We start from the raw sequence: 18,531 nt of genomic DNA on the forward strand, positions 1-18,531 counted from the left end.
TTTACAGTCAGGAAAGCAAATAAAAAGTCATATTACTCAACAGCTAAGCTGAAAAAGCAAATTGATTTTTTGGTTCACTGACAGAACAAAAAAAGAATTGTTTTTACTCAAAGCAGCTTAGTGTTACTTTACCCTTATTTAAACAAAGGTAGATCCTTTTGAAATTAAAAGTCTCTGCAAGTGAAGAGTAAAGACTGTGCTTCTAATGGCTGTTTTTTTCTTTCTTCCCAAACCACAACAAAAAATAAGTTTGCTCCTCTTTTACCAAAGCAGCTTGCACACATTTTCCCCTCTGTCTCTGTAGATCTCATCTCTATACACATCCATAGGTGCCTGCCTATCTTTCACAATTTTTCCTCATGCTGGCACCTCAGAGTTAACACCACCCATTAGCTCCCCATTCACATTGCCCTGACAGCACCTTGATGCTGAAGAGCAGAGACCGCTACTGGTTAATCAATGTTACCAATCCGCCAAGAGATCAGAAAGTTAAGCAGTATTTATTGACTTGCACACATCAATCCATAACCTTTAGCAAACAAAGAGGAAGAAAGCATCAATCCCACTCCTGCCCAAAAAGTATACACGTATTTGGCTGTATCTACTTACTAAGGACAAAGTATATCCATAGTTTTCAGAGTTCCAAAAGGTGCCTAAGATTTAGAAAACAATTATTAAATATTTGTATTTGTTGTAATTTAAAGTAAAACATTTTTGTAAATTGGAAAAAGCCAATTCATTAACAAAGTTCAGATGACAAAGCTAAGCTATTAGCCTATGTTTTAAAATGACATTTAATTTGAGCATGAGCTTAGAATTCTTCCTTTGATAACTTTGTAGGCATAGCACAGAACAGCTATTTCACATAGAAACTACTCAACATCCTTCCAAAGCTGCTATAAATCAAACAGACCAAAAACCTCTACTCCAGTGACTCTCTTTTCTATCACAATTTGCCTGCAGTGTACTCTAATATCTCTAATATATATAAATATGTATCCATTGTACAACAAAACGTAATGAAGCTCATGTGTTTGTGTTCAATCAGTGCTCCCACCTCACAGGACCAAATTCTATTTTCAATAATGTTAATTACTTTTCTTAACAGCCCTCCTCCATTCACAGCTCTCATTTCATGACATTGCACAGACTTCTGCTAGGGTAACCCATGATTGTGAGAGAGATTAATGCAACAAAACTATTTCAAGTTGATTGGTTTATTATCTACCACAGGATCAGTTCACTTCTTAAATTGCACGCGTTTACGGAACACCAGTAACAAACTAATTGTTTCGTATACTTCCAGTTAAACCTCTTAATAGCTCATGAGCACATCATGGTCTGGGTCCCTCACTCCCCACCAACAGGTCTCTTAGTGAGGAATGATGTAGCACTGCACCTGACATTAACATATTTCTGTAGCTGATAATTAGCAATGAGGAAAAAAAAAAAAAACAAGCCCCACTCCAACCAACCAAAGACATGCTGCTGATTTCAGTGCAGCCTTTGTTTCCTTTCTTGTCTGGTATTAAGGTTACCTTAAATCTGAGTTACCAGAGTTTGTTTTCAGAGCTCCACCCCTGCTCTCATACATGCTGGCTCAGCATCTGATCTGTCCAAACCAAGTGGGAGGGAGTTTAGACTGATGTAATAAGAACCCAGGAGTGTGGAGTAGACAGGTTTCAGTTTAGGTCTGACACAACAGTGTATAGTTTCTTAAGAAAAACAGCTCATCTACGAAGAGCTAGTTGTGCATTTTGCAGCGCATAACCATCCAACATCTACTTTTTTCCAAGGGGCAATGAGCTGAAGATAACAAGGCGGATTACAAACTATCAGCAAAACTTTCTTTGCGCAGCCCCACATCCAGTAACAACCAATACATTCTGCTTTGTTTCCTTTTACACCATCCAATCAACAGCTGCCAGCACCTGGTCACCAACATCCAGGCCCAAGGCCCAGAGCAATCTAATGCACTGTTGAACATTACTTGTATCTGTCTTACTGCATCTCGTGCGTAAGTCTACCAGTGGGAAAAGCAAATGCCTTACTACAGCGGTCAATATCATTTCTAATTGAAATCAGCAAAAGACCACAGCATTGAATGAGAATGTTAGGTACTGATGCACACCTCCAACAAGTTCAGTAGGCTTCACAAATGTAGTATTCTTGCCTCCATATGCATCTTTCATCATATTTTCAAGAATGATTATACAGAATGCTTAATATTTCTGAATTAAGTAAAATGAGTCTCCTGTGGCTGGAGATGCTTATTATTCTAGGTACTTTATGTTGTTAGGCTAATTTTATTTAAATCACTATCCACTGCCTGACGCCCTTAATACATTTCATTGATATGCCTTCAGGGTTTTATTTTACCCTAAAATCAACTTTGCTGAAGCAGTATATAAACTCCCTTTCGATTTACCTTTGATTTTACCATTACTAATTCTTCAGATATAGTACATTCCCAATAATAGTAACACAGAGACACTTTTTATTCTATCAGTTCATTTGAGTTCAAACCAAGTAGCAAGGAAGAGCTCACAGCAGCACGCTGGGATTCCACAGGCCCTACAGCCCAGCCTCCCTCCAGCACAGCTGCACAAACCAGACCATAAGCACCTGCACATTCAGCAGGGCCAGCTGGTTGATCCCAGATTAAGGATGATTCCCCATGCTCCAGAAACCTTCTCATATTTTAGATATTAAGTAGTGCTGTTAACGGTTCCTTTTCCAGCCTTGCCATTCTTACGTTTTTACCTCTTGGTTTTGCAAGATGCATTGCAATGAGCAACAACCATATTGCTCAGAAAGGGGACAAGCATGAACTCCATAGGAGGCACAGCACTGTGAACGAACAGGAAACTTTGCTGCAGCTTTACTGCCTTCAACACATCACTGGCGTAATTAAAGCCTCAACACAAGGCTTGGTTTTCACTATAGGCAGTAAAAGACAAAACCAGCATTTCGTGCATCAGCCAACTAGTTCATTCAAAGCTTTTCTAGAAGCCCTCCACAGAACAGCACTCGATTCCTTTGACTTCTGTCACGTGTTTAAGATAATAAATATTTGTCACCCAAAACAGCACCCAAGGGAAAAATCACACACATTAGCAGTAAAGCTAGGCAGCAGCAGATACAGTTGCTTTAAACCCAAAAAAGGTAGTAGCCACAATCCAGTAATAAAGTAATCACTTACCCCTTTCTGAGGATGAGAGGTCACAAAACGTTCCAAAGGAGGCAATCCCAAGCATAATGCTTCCCTTGTGGCTGCCAGCCCTTAAATGAGGTTAGGGAGGGATAGAATTGCTTCCACCTGTGCTCCCAGAGCTGGCTACGCCTCTTCACCAGGTGCTCAATCACTGCTTTAGGCCATGACCTAACAGTTCCCATACACTAGCAAAGCAAAGTTTTTAATGCAGGGCAAAAATAACATCAAGACTAGTTACTAGTTTTTCAGTAACTGTATGATGAAGTAATTAGGATAGGATTTGAAGTGCCTTCAGCAAACTCCTTTTAAAGAAAAATCAAGATAGTGAATTATGGTAGTCATTATATACAACCATTAGTAAATATTCTCAACTAACACAGTAACTAGAAAAAGAATTCCTAAAATAAACACTTCAATTTCTCCCATAATTACAGGAAATGAAAACATATTTGGTAATATGAAAATTAATTATTTGTCTACACTGATAAACTTGCAGCTATGATTTTTTTCTAATTAATGAAACCTTGCCTCAAGAATCAAACTCATTTTTTAATTTTTATTCACTCATTATATTAACAAGATCTTATTCCAGAATTCAAGTATTTTTCTGCTAGTAGTGTGTAACTCCGCATATATGGATGGCAATGCTGCACACCACTTTGTAAAGCTGCCATAGCTTTAAAGGCATCATTTATAACATCCAAATATGTCAGATCTGGAATAAAACTGACATTAAGCTGCATGGTTTCATTGCACATCCAACCCAGCAGCACATTAACAAAGACACGTAAAGAAGACCTCTGAGGACTAAAATGCTGTTCTATCGAGGTGATGGTAATTCAAAGCCACTGGAGATATCAGTAACATGACACAAACCAACATGTCATGCCTAAGATGCTGGTGCTCCACCAGCTTCAGCTCATATCAGCCAAAATTCCAGCTCTGTAGCAGCAAGCCTGCACTTTGTCCCAACTTAATCCAGTTTGTGCAACACTAAAAAAGAGGTATGATTTTTAAAAAGCTGCCAGTAGACTACAGGGTGTTTTCTACTCTGCTTCAGTCCTTAATGCTACCTTCATTCAAGAGAACGAACCAAGCATATTGCAAAATTAATTCCCTGAAGCCCTTTTGATTTGGAATTGTTTTTAAGCCAGCATGTCTTGTAAGTGTCTTAGACAGCAAGATAAACTAGCTACAGCATCTTGCGATAACATCACATACAACAAACACACTGTCATCATAACCCCGAGGATTTCTTTATCTCTTATATGATTTGTATATTTTGTCCTTGCAAGTGTAAATTATCTTCTTTGCTCCATTTTTTTTCCTTTTGCAACTCTGTTATCACTGCAAGGTCACCACTGTATTATCAGCCACCATTCAGAGAATGCCAGTTGGCCAATAAAGCACCCAATGAAGCCTTCCATCCATCCATCTAACGACCGTGGGGTGACTGGGAAAGGAATTCTGACATTTGAAAACATAATTCAATGTCAAACTGGCTCATATGCCACTGCAACTCAGACTTGTAGCTCAGATGTGTACTGTACCATAACTACAGCTTTAGATGTAATCACTGTTTTCATCAGGTAGCTAAGAACTCATTCATCCCATCATGCAAATTTTAATCAAGCATGTCACTGAAACATCAGATCTGGCTAGAAGTAATCCGAAGCAGAGATTTCAGCTGGTGTTTTCAAAGACACACAAACAGGACTGCAGTTTCATTTGGAAAACAATGGCCTGCATCCCTAGCTCTAAACACATGCCTGCACACACAGATCCGTGGTGACAGTCTCCATGCTGTCATCCCTTAACAGCTGCTCCTTCCAAATGAAGTACGTGGAGGCTTAGCTTAAGGTTGGAAACCTCGAGCTCAGCCTCTACTGTTTCTTTACAACAGAGATAAGCTAAACCCCAGGAATAAACTTGAACACGTTAAATGTGCTAGAAAAACATGTACCCAAATAATTATAATACATCACTAATAAGGATTAAAAATATTAATAAAATTACATGCAGACATTTCAGTCAATTGTTGGTATCTTTCCAGCTAATTAATACTTGGCACTGCATAAATACTCAAGACTGCATTTTACTCCATTATATTTGTATAAGACAGCTTCCAGAATCATTTTAGGTAGCTACTAATGAGAAATTATTCTTGCCTGAGTAGAGCATTGGACTAAGCTGAAATACAAGGTTTAGTAGCAAAATTAAATTTACCCACAATTGCTAAGGAAATTAATTTCACTCTAGGATTTTGATCCAGCCCCATACCTACTATGAATGAACAAGCTTCTCCAAATATCCGAGCCTTGCTATACACATCAATCCTCATCTGTTGGCAAGACAATATCCTATAGCTGGGATAAGCCTGAAGAATCTATCTACATGTTGTGTAAGTCTTTCTGGTGTGCCTTTCCCTCACAGCAGAAAGTCATTTTTCTTCAAGAGCTAAATATGAACATGTGTCTTGTCTGTAGATCAAACACCACAATGAGTTTGCCTGGCTCCTCCCTCTCTCAGTGGCTGCCATAGTAGCCCTTGCTCTGGCACACACATTTTCCAGAAGTGACAACTGGTGCTTATTTAGCTTTGGAATTCTGGCTGCATGGAATCATTCATTTGGACAGTCTATAATGCCAGCCTCCAAAATGCCAGCCAGACACTGTAGCATAGATGCTAAAAGCCCTTCTACCCATACTAAAACACTGGCATCTCCACATTGGAGTTTATATAGTCATTTATACTTATACAAAGCACATATGCACCCTGCTGTAGATGTGCTTAGGATAGTTGCAGAAGTATCTGACCTGTCAGATGGGAATAATTGTCTGCTGACCCTAAATTTTCATCACTCCAGAGTTCTGGGATATTATCAGTTTCTATACCCAGGAATCAACCGGTTCCCATTTGGGATTTCATCCCATCTTTTTCCCAGTTACACTGCACATTATCCTCTTGCATTGTCAAAAGTGAAATGAACCATCTTCAGAGCTCTACCAAATTCACACTCTACACAGAAGAGTGGTAACCAACTCTTGTCTTATAGAAACAGTAACTTACTGTAACAGTAGGATTTCTGAAAGAAACAGTTTCAGCTGATGATTGTACCTTCTCCACCAAAAATTAAACCATAACATTTAAGTCATGTTGTCCTTAGTGGCCATTCAAGATGCCAAAGCAATCTTCCATGGTGCAAGAGAACAATCATTCCTTTGCAAAGTAATAAAACTTTTCTATATCCTTCCTAGGACAACAGGAATTTTCTGTTCCCGCCAAGTCCGGAGGATGACAGTACTAGGCAGGCTATCATCACACTGTCAGAAATTCTTCAAGCTGCTTTCTGCTGCTACTACTTCAGCCCAGTTTTTAATAACCACAGCTCACCCTGCTCCCTGCCAAAGTCTTCCCCCCTGTTGGAACACAGTCACTGCCGACTGGCAGGACTGCTTCAAGGAGAAAGGCTCTGCTGTATGTCTGAAGTGTATTTTTTCTCCTCCCTCAAAGAGCAAATGCCATTCAGTGACAGTTCCCTGTCAGCTAGGCGTGACTGGCAGGTTGCTTATATTTCTTTTGAGAACAGGACTTGCAAATACCCACTTAAAACTTCTAAGAAAGCACAAGCCAAGAGTCTTAGCAGTTCTTCAAGAGGACAATATGAGGTTAACTGTTCCATTAACATGCAATAGTAAAATAGATTTACATAAATAGAAGCGCTTTGATTTTAAGCAGCATTCTTTCTCCTCAAATCATTCCATGGCAGAGTCCTGACCTTAGTCAAGCAACCTTTGAACTAACAGCTTAAGAAACCTTTCACACTCAACTTCCAAGACTGTGCTGGTAGAGCCCTCCCGGCAGAACACAGAGTATATACTAGTCAGACTTCTATGTATATCAGTGTCAGTTTTATATACACCAGGCCTTTATTATTTACCACAGCCAGCCTTTTCCTCGTTGACACAGGAGTTATCTCACTTGAGATCTTGCTTAGATTTCACTTGAAACCAAAGCGGAGGGTGCACAGAGCATGCTTTGCACAGCACTCGCACAGAGCCCCTGCAGGGACTTTCTCATTGCAGGTGTTCACCTTGCATCAACATTTGTAACAGAAAGGAGAGGAAAACAAAAATGAAACAAAGAAAACAAACAAACCAACCTACCATATGGACAGCTTGTCTCAAAATTCAGGAGATAAGGCCCCGGTCTTGCAAGATGCATCCTTACAAGTATTTCTTATTCGCATAAACAATCCCCAGTGAACTCAGCAAAAGAGCAAAGCGATACGTTAGCCAAGCGTCTGCAACCTGCCAGGATACGCCAAACGCTACAGTGCATCAGCCTATACACGTATCCCTGAACAAATGTGAATACTTCCAGCACTGAACACAGTTTTAAGAACAGTATAAGAAATTAACAAACAACAGCACTCCTTGCAAAACTTGAAGAATCTCTACAGAATTTTACCGATCTACACCTTTGTACAAATGGTGGAAGACGCATCTCCCCAAGAACAGCAGCAGCACCTCACTGCCTGTCCACCATCTTGTTGGGAACAGAAATCCCCACACATGAGAATGCTGAAATCTTTGGGAAAACCTGCATTCATGACGAAAAGCTCACATATTCAAAAGCTTGTCGCTTTTGCCAACCACACCTATAGGCCCACTACCTCTCCCTACAAAACCTTCTTTGCCGTTAATCAGATTGGAACTTGGAACAAATAAAAAATAAAATAATAATAATAATAAAAAAACCCCACAGGTTATCAGTCTGAAATTATGACCCTTCTCAGAGGGATCAGACATACCTTAGCTCAGCCTGCACATTCCAGACAACACACCACCTCTGGAGCTGACGTAATGCCGGCAGCCATCTTGTTGACCCACAGCCACACTGACGTAATGCCGGCAGCCATCTTGTTGACCCACAGCCACATTGACGTAATGCCGGCAGCCATCTTGTTGACCCACAGCCACACTGACGTAATGCCGGCAGCCATCTGGACTCCCCGCAAAACACAAAGCATCCATCTGAGGCAGCTTAATGGCTGCTGCAAATGGTTGAAGGCTCTGTTGCAGAGCTGAGGAGGAGCATCTCGATGCAGACAGACCCCCAGAGCACTGGAGGAAGGTGGCTCACCCACTCTAGGCACAGGTCCACTGCTGCCCCCCACATGCAGCTGCCCTCACTTGGACCCAGCTGGCTCTGCAGCTCTGCAGACTGCAGGGACCAAACCAGCATGGTACCCATGGCAGCATAGCTCCAAATTTGCACATTTATCATCATTTTCTCTTATATATATACATATTTTTTTTAAGTATGATGAAGGAATCCTGATTTATGCTAATGATGAAAGACTAATGACTGCAGCATTCAAGTATAGGTACTTTACAATTTCTTCAGCAAAAAGAACAGTATCCAATAGCATGAGACTAAATTCAGGGAATGTAATCTGCGTCTCTATGCTTGACTCTCAGTAAGCCCACCTCCCTTTCTTTCAAGCCATCACCACCACGTCCTTCCTCAGATTATAAAAAGGAGAAAAAGAAGGTTCTGATGGATTTTCAGAATTGATGTAAGTTTTAGGGTACTTCTCCAGGAGACATAACCCCATTTTCTTTTCAACTAATTCTGAATGCTATCCTTCCTTTATACATATATATATATATACATATATATATATATATAATATTATATTATATATATATATATATATATATATATATATATAAAATCTCTGGATTATTTTTAGTTACACTACTTGCATCCACATGTACAGACGCAGGAAAAAATTGGACTGTTCTTTAAAAACCATGTTTTGAATAAAGAAATCTTACCATCCCGCTCCTGTAAAAGCTCCCCAGCTGGATTGGTGAGGAAGGAGTCTGTGCTTTCCCAAACCTGTCAAGCCAATGCTCCTTCTGAACTGATGCACACTGATGTTATACTCAAGAGAACTAATCTTTGATAGGAAGCAAATTGCATTCTCCATTAGGATAAATTTCCAGACTAAAGAATGTGTCTAATTTTAATTTGCTACACACAGATAATTGACTTTATACTGAAATTGCAGTCATTTAATATTTATCATATTCAGACTGACAAGCAACCTGAGAAGTAGAAATTACTGTCCTCAGGTTTTATTTATGAGGTTATTTTTACTTACTAAAAACAAGTCAGAAAACAATTTTACCCATTCCCAGGACACATACATAGTTAGACCCCAAAGACTGCTTCAGACGTGACATACCACAGAATCACATCAAAGATTCCATGTTTGTAAATCAGCACCAAATCAAGTATATCTGCAGAGATACCATAGCATAGCTGCAGCTGATACTTTTACCAAGAATACCAAGATGAAGTTTTAGGTTTTGTCTCCAAAATCTTCCACTTTTGGCTCTTCATTTTGTATCATCACACTTTCTGTACTGCATGCATGGCTCTCTATTTGTCAATAATCATGTTGTTGCCCTCAGCTACGTGACTGCAGTGTATTGCAGAGACACTTGGGCTCCATAAAATCAGTTGCCTTCCATGTTCATAGCTGTTTAGCCATGGTGCTGTGAAGGTCAGCCCTATGCTACCTGTACTTTTTATTCATCTTTATCCTGCGGTGTGTTCAACACTGCAGCAGTTAATTCACAGCCCCATTCTCCCTCTATCCTAGCTTCATGTTTAAAACTCCTTCTTAAGATGCCAGGACCCCTTTACCAACTGTAGCAGGGAGGAGTGATCTGAATCTGAATGATTTCCTACCCTTCAAACGAGCGCTTCAAGTAGCAAAGGTGGGACTGGATGTAAAGGAGCAGAAAATATTTCAGGGAAAAACTGAGAAAGGTGTTATTTGCATCCTAACCTGGAAACGAAAAGGAAAATAAATCCAAGCCTCCAACCCATTTTTGAAAACTGGAAGACTCTTTCCTTACCTGGCTGAAGCAGTGAATTTCTGCAGATGAGAGAAGCTTATTTTGCATGGTGGCAGATATACATGAACAACCTCAGCAGCTACCAGTAATACGAGGTGTATCTCATATCCACCTGAATTTCTCTGATTAAATGGCTGGCCTGCATAAACATGAGCTTTCAAGAAAAGGTTTGGCTCTCTGCAGAACACTCTGCATGTTCTGACTGGAATCATTTGAATACACAATCCCTTTTCAGGAGAAGCACCTGGCAATTTCAGATTTCCTTCTGTCACCAAATGAAATGGAAGAAAACAAAAAAGACATAGAAGTCCAGTAACGTGAAATTTCCAGAATTTTTGGAGGCAAATACAAACCTGCTTTTATTAAATCAAAGGTTCTTGTTCCATTATTTATTTTTACCATTGTATGAAATTTACTTTAGATAATACAATATAATAAAATCAGAAAAGTTACTTAGAAGAAAAAAATGACTCAGTATGCTGCTTTACCTTTTTAAATGTGTTATTAAAACCAACACTTCCTCACAAATTTAATCCATCACATTTTATTTTTATTCTTATTGCCCATGTTGACCTGAGTATTTAGTTCCCATAGATAAAAAAGTTTGCAATTACATGCCATAAAGTATTTTCATCTTGAATATAAATGGAAGTAACCTTTCCAAGCAGAATATATTAACATATGCTGGAGAATCCATTGATTATTCTGAGACCTCTTTCTTTCAGCCTTTAATCACTAAAGCCATCATTTCACAGTCAGTTTTACAAATGGCAAAAGAACCAGTAGCTCTCATGAGAATGCCTTTTTTTCTCTTCCTCATTCCAGGCAAGGTCTCATAAATGTGCCATCTTCTAGTAGCTTTTCTTTTTTTTTAAATAAAGCATAAAAGTCATTCCTTCCCTAAAATGATAAACAAACTTCATTCTTCAGAATACTACTAAGATCCTTGCAAATTAAATAATCCTCATCTTATAGTATGCAAATGGCTCCCCCTATTTTATATTATCATTTCGAGCAGCAGAAAATTAGAAGAAACCAGAAACTGAAATATCTCCAGGCACTTTGAAGAAAATGGAGAAACAGATCAGTTGTTCTCAAGATACTGAGAACAAAGTTGACATACTACACCTTAAAAAGGACTCAAATAAGGAGACAATATTTAGTATCTGTGGAAGTAAGTTTTCACGTACTCAGGAGATGTGTATCATCCTGATCTTTGTAACTATCTCTGTCCCATCTTAAATCAATACAAGTTCAAGCTCCTTCCTCTACAACAAATAGCAAAACTAAGGATTTCAGTGCATTACATGCTTTCTTTAAGTGCTTTTTTCCCTGCTTCCTGAAGCACCATGCCATCTTCTTGAAGCTACTTCTAAAGGGTTTGTCGCTCAGGAGTCTAAGTGATGAGGAGCATAGATCCTCTAACAGGGAATAGGAGTGGGCACTGCAAAGCCCAGTGGCAGCAGTGTAGGTCCCAACTACTTTGGATCTCAGTGGCCATCCTATAGACTATTAACTTGAATTTTCATCTTTCATCTGTCCAAACCCTTTAGACTGTAAAGCCTTTAGGCAGTGGCATTTTATAATAGAATAGCTAGAATGATGAGCATTACAGCTTCCACTTGGCTTTCAGAACGCCTTCACACTTCAGCTAATAAATAACGTGGAACAATGCCCACACCAGTTTAGCACTAAAATGTCCCAGATTTCCAACGTGTGCTTGACAGACAAAGATTGAAAATTTTCTTGCTGTTAACAAAATCTTATTCTGAAATGTGGTAATACCAGAGGAGTTTGGATTGTTATGCACCTTATGGATGTGGAGCAAGTGAATACAAGGGGTTCCAAGGGATTGATGGATGAAAAGAGCTTTTGGCTGTCAGTTCTATATTCTGACATTTAATCAAATTATTTAAAAAAATATTTTAGCAAATAAGATTAGTGCAACATGAGGAATTAGAATTGATTCAGTGAATTTTCTTAAGCAAAGGATGATTTTAGATGCAGTTCTTGGTTATGATCACCAGAACTAGAGTTGGAATTTTGGTACCTGAGAGAACAGAAACTGAAATAGTTGAAGACAACAACACTTGAAACAAGGGAGATCAGAGAAGTTCTGCAGATTCATAAAGGAGGTGGTCTCTCGTTCACATCTCAAATATCTCTAACAAAATAAACCTGAGAAAGGAAGATGAAAGACAACAATGAAATTAGGCTCTTCTGCAAAAATGTAGTTGATGAACAGTCTAACACTTGAGCATAAAACATGCTATAGAAAAGACAGGCATTAAATGACTTCATTCAAAGGATAATTCTGCTCTGGGGACACAGGAACAGCAGCTGGGACGTGCTAAAAGTCTTTTGTTCATTCGAAAAAAGTTTGGAGCATAAGTGCCTCTTGCTCTGGTCAGTGTTGCCATTTTTGCGCCCCACACAAGCTGTCAACCCCAGGGAACAGCATCTAGGGAAAACTGGAGTTGCTAACTTTCATGGCCTCCTGATGACACTCCAGTGGAAGGAAGGCTGCATACTAACAGTGCTGTTGCTACAACAGCCCATGTTGATTCAGAAATAATCATATCAGTGCTGATCTCCCTTTGGACAGATTATTAATAAAAACAAGGTTAGCCAGGAGTTTTGTCTCCATTTGCACCAGGTGCTAACACTTGCCACTCTTGACCAGCTTTGTACAAGTCAGAGTGCAGTTCCCTTTGAATCACTCCTGACATTACCTAGTGCTCAACATGCCAGTGTTTGCAGTGAGACTCCATCGTTCCTCAGCGTCGCTGTGCGTAGGCTCTATGATGGTCTGAACAATAATGTCATTGCCCAACTTTATCTAGTGCTGCATCGCAAATAAGCAGAAGAGAAGCCAGCAGTCCAAAGGCACATGAGGGTCTGTAGTCACAAAATACCAAGTGTTCTGCTTTCATAGTTAAGAATCACACAGAATGTAATCAGCGCAACTCATCTGCCCCAATTTACCTTGCATAATAGAAAAAACACTAACTACTATTGGATATTTTTATAAAACTGCATTATTTAAATTGATTTAATACTGTATTAGCTTCCTCTTTCCTCCCAGCAACAGAGCATGTACATAGGAAGTTTGATTTGGAACAGAAATCTGTGTTTGTATAGACCAAGATTAATTGTATAGATAAAAATTAATGAATGCAATAATTACAGACAGCATTCACTACCACAAAGAACACAGGCTCACTGACCTAGCACCTCAGGCAGGGATTTATGGATGCAGTTTCTTGCTAATTAGTTCGATGAAGAAATGTTGCACAGCACAATGAGGAATAAAAGCTAAGCAGGCAAAATATGTACGTGCCCTCTGTCTTTAGTCTCTTGTGCTACTTCCTTTCTTTGTTTACTCTGTTGGTATACAAATGGCTGAAGACTATAAAAACAAAAGCCTTCCAATTGTGTAGGTCATCTTTTTTATTAAGAAGCTGGGCTTTTTCAGTATTTTGCTTTTTTTTGCCCCCTCTCCTGTATAAGATCTGTTTGCACACCTCAAGCACAACAGCACACCAAGACACTAAAGCCTTATTTGCACACAAATTCCCAGCTGAGCCTGGACCTACGCAACAAGCATTTTGCCGGGGTATGGCATCTGTTTTCTGGAGACATCACACTTGCAGCCTGGGAATGGAAGTTTTGACTACCCAATGCCCTTGTAGCAAAGGATGCAGGAAAAACAGCAGCTCAATTACAAAACAGCCATCTGTTCTACATACTTAAGACACAGCAGGATGGGCTGGTACCAGGTTTCATAGATCAGGAGCAGAGAATTTTACTTTAGAATACATATTAAATTTGTGTTTTAACTATTTACTTAGGTACCTGAAAATGCACATAGATGTATTCAAAAGCATTTATTTTTTTATTCAAAACATGTGAAATTGCTTGCCTAAATCCTCTTAGAAATTTCATCTTTTTGGCACTGAAACATCTCCAAGCACTGGCTTTCAGCACTCCAGGAAGTCTAGTTGCAAAGAAAGATAAACAGCCTTTATTTTAAGGAAGACTGGGAAAAATGCTAGTGGGTTAGCAGAGGATCAAGCTAAGATGATGATCACCACTGGGCTAAACATGTCGAGGAAGTCCATTGCTCTCTGATAATGAGGAGAAAAAAATGTGACCAACTAAGGATCAGCTAGTTGTCCAGTTCAGCTGCTAGTAAAGACAAATACCTACATTCAAGATTAAGCAGTTAAAATTACTGAACATGAAGTACAGGATAAATGCCTTGTGTTTGTATTTTGGGTTTTGTGATGTACACGTTAATCAGATTTGATACCAATGACATTAATCATCTTGTCCTCCCCCAAGAACTGTACCTGTTGCAATTTCACATAGTTATTTACAACATTGTTTCTTGCTGTTTCTCCCTGCAATGTCATAGTCCCACAATACACTATTGCAAAAGGGGAGACACTTGTTTTGTCTATTCCACAGTACTGAACTGCTCTGTACACAAGTCCCAGTGCAGGATCTGAATTTACATGAGCCAAAGTTCCAACTTGTAGAACTGGAAGTTAGACACAGAGAAATCAGTTACTTCCCAAAGCACCAAAGACTCTTTCTATCTTTTACTCTGGTGCTCACTGGAAACAAAAGCACTGAAAACAAAATTGTCACCTCACAAAGTCCATCCACACCACCAAAACTGTAATTCACCATCTTATTTTGCATCCTTTGTTCAGTGCTTATCGATAGCACCACTGACATATCAGTTACTCCACTACCACAGTTTTTAAAGACAAATTTTGGGTCTCTCTCTATTTCCTTAGGAAATTCAGTGCTACGTTCAGGATTCGCCAAGACACGATGAAGTCTTACCATGTCCCAGGCAACACAGGAATGACTGAGAAGTCCTTGGGCATGCATAACGACCAAAGGGTTGAAAACTTCTGCACAGCATAAATCAAGACTGGGCTTCAGCAGAAGAGAACCAAAATAACATCAAGTGCAAAATGATACAAATCTGTAATATTTCCAGCTAGTGGAAAGGCAGGCGAAATAGTGTGACACATCAGTGTCTGCAGGCATGCTGACTTTTTAGAAAGATGGCAGGAATAAGCAACAAGACAGCTGATGGCAACATTACAGAACGCCTTACACGATCTCATGAGACTTTCATAAACATGAAAAGAAACAATTCAATTTTTTATTTTCCTTTGTGAAGTTCTGACTTAATTATATGTTACTAGTTCCACATCTGCTCCACATAGCTTAAGATATCACTGCTGGACCAAGCTTTGTACAAGTATACATTGCCACATGAATGCTTACTGATACCACAGAGCTCCTTACAGAGCTTGTTCTGAAACTGACATTTACTATTTAAGGTTGGACTTTCCTTTCCTTACGCAGAAGGAATGACAGACTACTGTAGTTGTACTTCACAACTGCTCCGAGCCACCAAAAGATAATAGTGCAGCTGGAATGAAGAATAGAAGTAAAATACTGTTCCTGATTTAAATGCATAATGAAATTTGCATCCAATTTCCATGCTTACAAAAACAAAATAATGTGTTTCTCTCTGCACACAAACAGCTTTACTCCTCTAGTGATGCAGAGGGCTGTTTCAGCCAGGCTGAGAATCACAGGTAATACTTAAACTTTGTCAGAGGTGTCTTGATGGCAGAGTGCAAACCACCAGACCCCAAGCCTCCAGATGTGTTATTTGATCAACATTTTGATCATGTCTGACAAAAGGAATCATCCAGGTGCATCACCTGACAGGTGAAGAAAGGAGAGAAGTCCACAACAAGAAAGGGAAGATGGGCAGCATCTCCTTCAGAAGGAGAGAGTTTTACAGTACAGAACAGAGTATCAATGTGCTTCCTAGTGAGGGCTGAAGAAAATACTTTAATGAAGCAAATACTGGACATCATAAAAACAAAACAGTTTGTTTTCCTGTGTTTTACATAAGCGCCTATTATTTTCTCTTCTGCCTGAGAGAAGGGAAGCTTGGAGTGAGAATATGTTGCTGGTTTGACAAAATGCTATGCAGCAAAATAATAAATAACTATAAGTAGCCAGAGTCTGTGTGATAAGAGACCTGTGAAGAAATTGGAGTTTTTGTGGTGGGGATTTAATTATTCCAGTATCGACAAGAATGAGAATTAAGGGAGGAATCAACAGGCTGACTTCCACAGGCAGTAAAAAACAGGTTTATCTTTCGCTGTTTATTGAGCACTTAGATATAATAAATTCAATAATGGTCTGGTGGGTATTACTGCTTTATGACAATATATCACAGGGCTTAAAGTAATCATGGTCTTAGGCTATGAAGGTAACAAATAAAACTTCAGACAGCAGCAGGTTGTTAAGCTCAAATATTCCCAGAAAGGCAGTGGGAAAGGAAGGGAGAAAACAAGGAAAAAGAATTGATGTTTAAAGCAAGCAGAGTAAATAACATAATCATGTTGATCTTAGTAATAGCAAACAGTTAAAAGTAATAGTAGAAGTTACTGGAGTAAAGCACCAACATATCAAATGAAGACAGAAAGCAATTACAAAAGGTATAATAAAAAACTGAAAGGACAAGCTAGCTGATGTAAGAAGCTCACAAAAGCTCTGTAAAACATTCAAGGGGAAAAAGTTGCACTTGCTAATAATAATCCACAAGGGCTCAGGCAATGCTAATTAGCGTAGAGCTGCTTTTCATGTGTACAAGGACATACAGCATGTTCCAGGTTTAAATAACTGAACGATGGAGATTAAACTCATTGGTGTTCTTTTAAAAGTTAAAAAAAATAATAATAAAATCACAGAATTCTGGCATCCAGAATTCACCCCAGAAACAGATTTAGTGGACTTCTGGAGATTTTTTCTAAAGCCACTGATCTATCTGTAAGGAAAACATGACTCACCACACGTAAACGCACCCAGCTCTCAGCAGGATTTGAGCCCACTCTTCTGTGCACAACTCAGCAAATTTGACCACCTTTGGGCTCTGTCTACCATACCTGTTTTATTGCCTCCACCTTTCCAACAAGCTCAGTTTAAATTAGTTTCTGACTAGGAAAAAAAATAAAAATACAGACACCATGCAAAGATGGGAATACAGATCAGAAGGCAAAATCATCTTAGAATTCAATTCCACGTTCAGCCCCAGCTCTCCAAGAGTGCTTACATTCCTCCTGGAGTCACATTTCTAGTAAGATTTTCAAAAGCACCTTACCTTCAGCATCCTCAGTGCCTGTTGTGTGTTTTCTTAAGCACAGGGCTGAAAAGAGTGATCCCTACTTATTACGACTGCTGTTTCTATCTACAGAACAATATTCACATGGAAGCAATCAAGTTGTGCTCTGAGCTAACAGGGGCAGGATGGGAGATGCTTGAAGGTCCACAGCGTTGCCTTCCTATTTTCATAGTATAGACACATTTGCTGATAGAAATCAAAATATCTAAGGGCCATGGTGTTAAACTGCCAAACCACAGGTTCACCCATTGGAACCAGCTGTCAGCCTCTATTTTCATTTTCTTTCTTTAGTAAGTTAGAGAAGTTTGCAAGGATCAAACCTACCTGCTGTGTAGAAAGCAACCTGGGAAGAGGTGGGGAGCTCCCAAAGCACACTGATGCACAAAGCAGCAACACAGATTTCAGAGATTTCCTTCCGGAATCCCACCCTCTGCAGGATGAGGAGCACTGAGCTGCTCAGCACATCATGTCACGCTAAGTTCTGTTCCAAAGAGACAAACAGGCTCTCAGTCTCACTGAGCATTGTCAATTTGCTCCAATGTGTCCTTAATGAAGAAAAGCAAATGTTTAGCCCCAAGAAACTGTCCACTGACAAAGGTGTTTATTAAGTAGAGCCACTCAACTCATAGTGAAACTTTTAAAGTAAATGCACCAAGAAGTGAAGAAATCTGTGCTTTCCTACCTTTGCTGAAATGGGTCATTTCCTCATTTGTTTGTATTCATTCTCCTATTCATTTGTTTTTTTAATGGTTGCACCTTTACTTAACAACACTGTTACTTATGCAGCAAAAATATTTGTTCTCAAAATCTGACTTAATCTGACAGGCATAAAGAAAATAATGCTTTAGAAATTAAGCTCAGAAACTGTAAAAAATTTGCACCTATAGTCCATTTCGTTCTTAAGAAACAGCGTTCTGTGCATCACTGATAAGTCAGCCAATAACATTTGTTGATTTCAAAACAAAAACAGGTAACACGAGATATCACCTCTATCCAGAAGGCCTTACTCTCATTTCCAAAAGAATCGGGCATTTGTCCACATTCAGCACACCATGCAAATGAATTCACCATTCTTTTACTACTGGGCCTCCAGAAAAGTATGCAAACCCAGTGCCTCAAGTGTTTCCTTCTAGGAGTCAACATTGAAATGCTAGTCC

The 18,531-nt window shown here is 39.3% G+C and overlaps 1 long non-coding RNA gene across 1 annotated transcript in view; it reads right to left on the reverse strand.

Moving 5' to 3' along the window:
• The window catches only part of LOC128079154 (uncharacterized), a 75,431-nt gene extending 72,043 nt beyond the window's left edge, over positions 1–3,388 (reverse strand). The window contains exon 1 of the long non-coding RNA XR_008205988.1: positions 3,203–3,388. This is a non-coding gene — a long non-coding RNA (uncharacterized LOC128079154). The remainder of the gene's footprint in view (positions 1–3,202) is intronic.
• Positions 3,389–18,531: the final 15,143 nt, after the last annotated feature.

Source organism: Tympanuchus pallidicinctus, unplaced genomic scaffold (genome assembly GCF_026119805.1).
Source record: "Tympanuchus pallidicinctus isolate F22 unplaced genomic scaffold, pur_lepc_1.0 scaffold18, whole genome shotgun sequence".
NCBI lineage: Eukaryota > Metazoa > Chordata > Aves > Galliformes > Phasianidae > Tympanuchus > Tympanuchus pallidicinctus.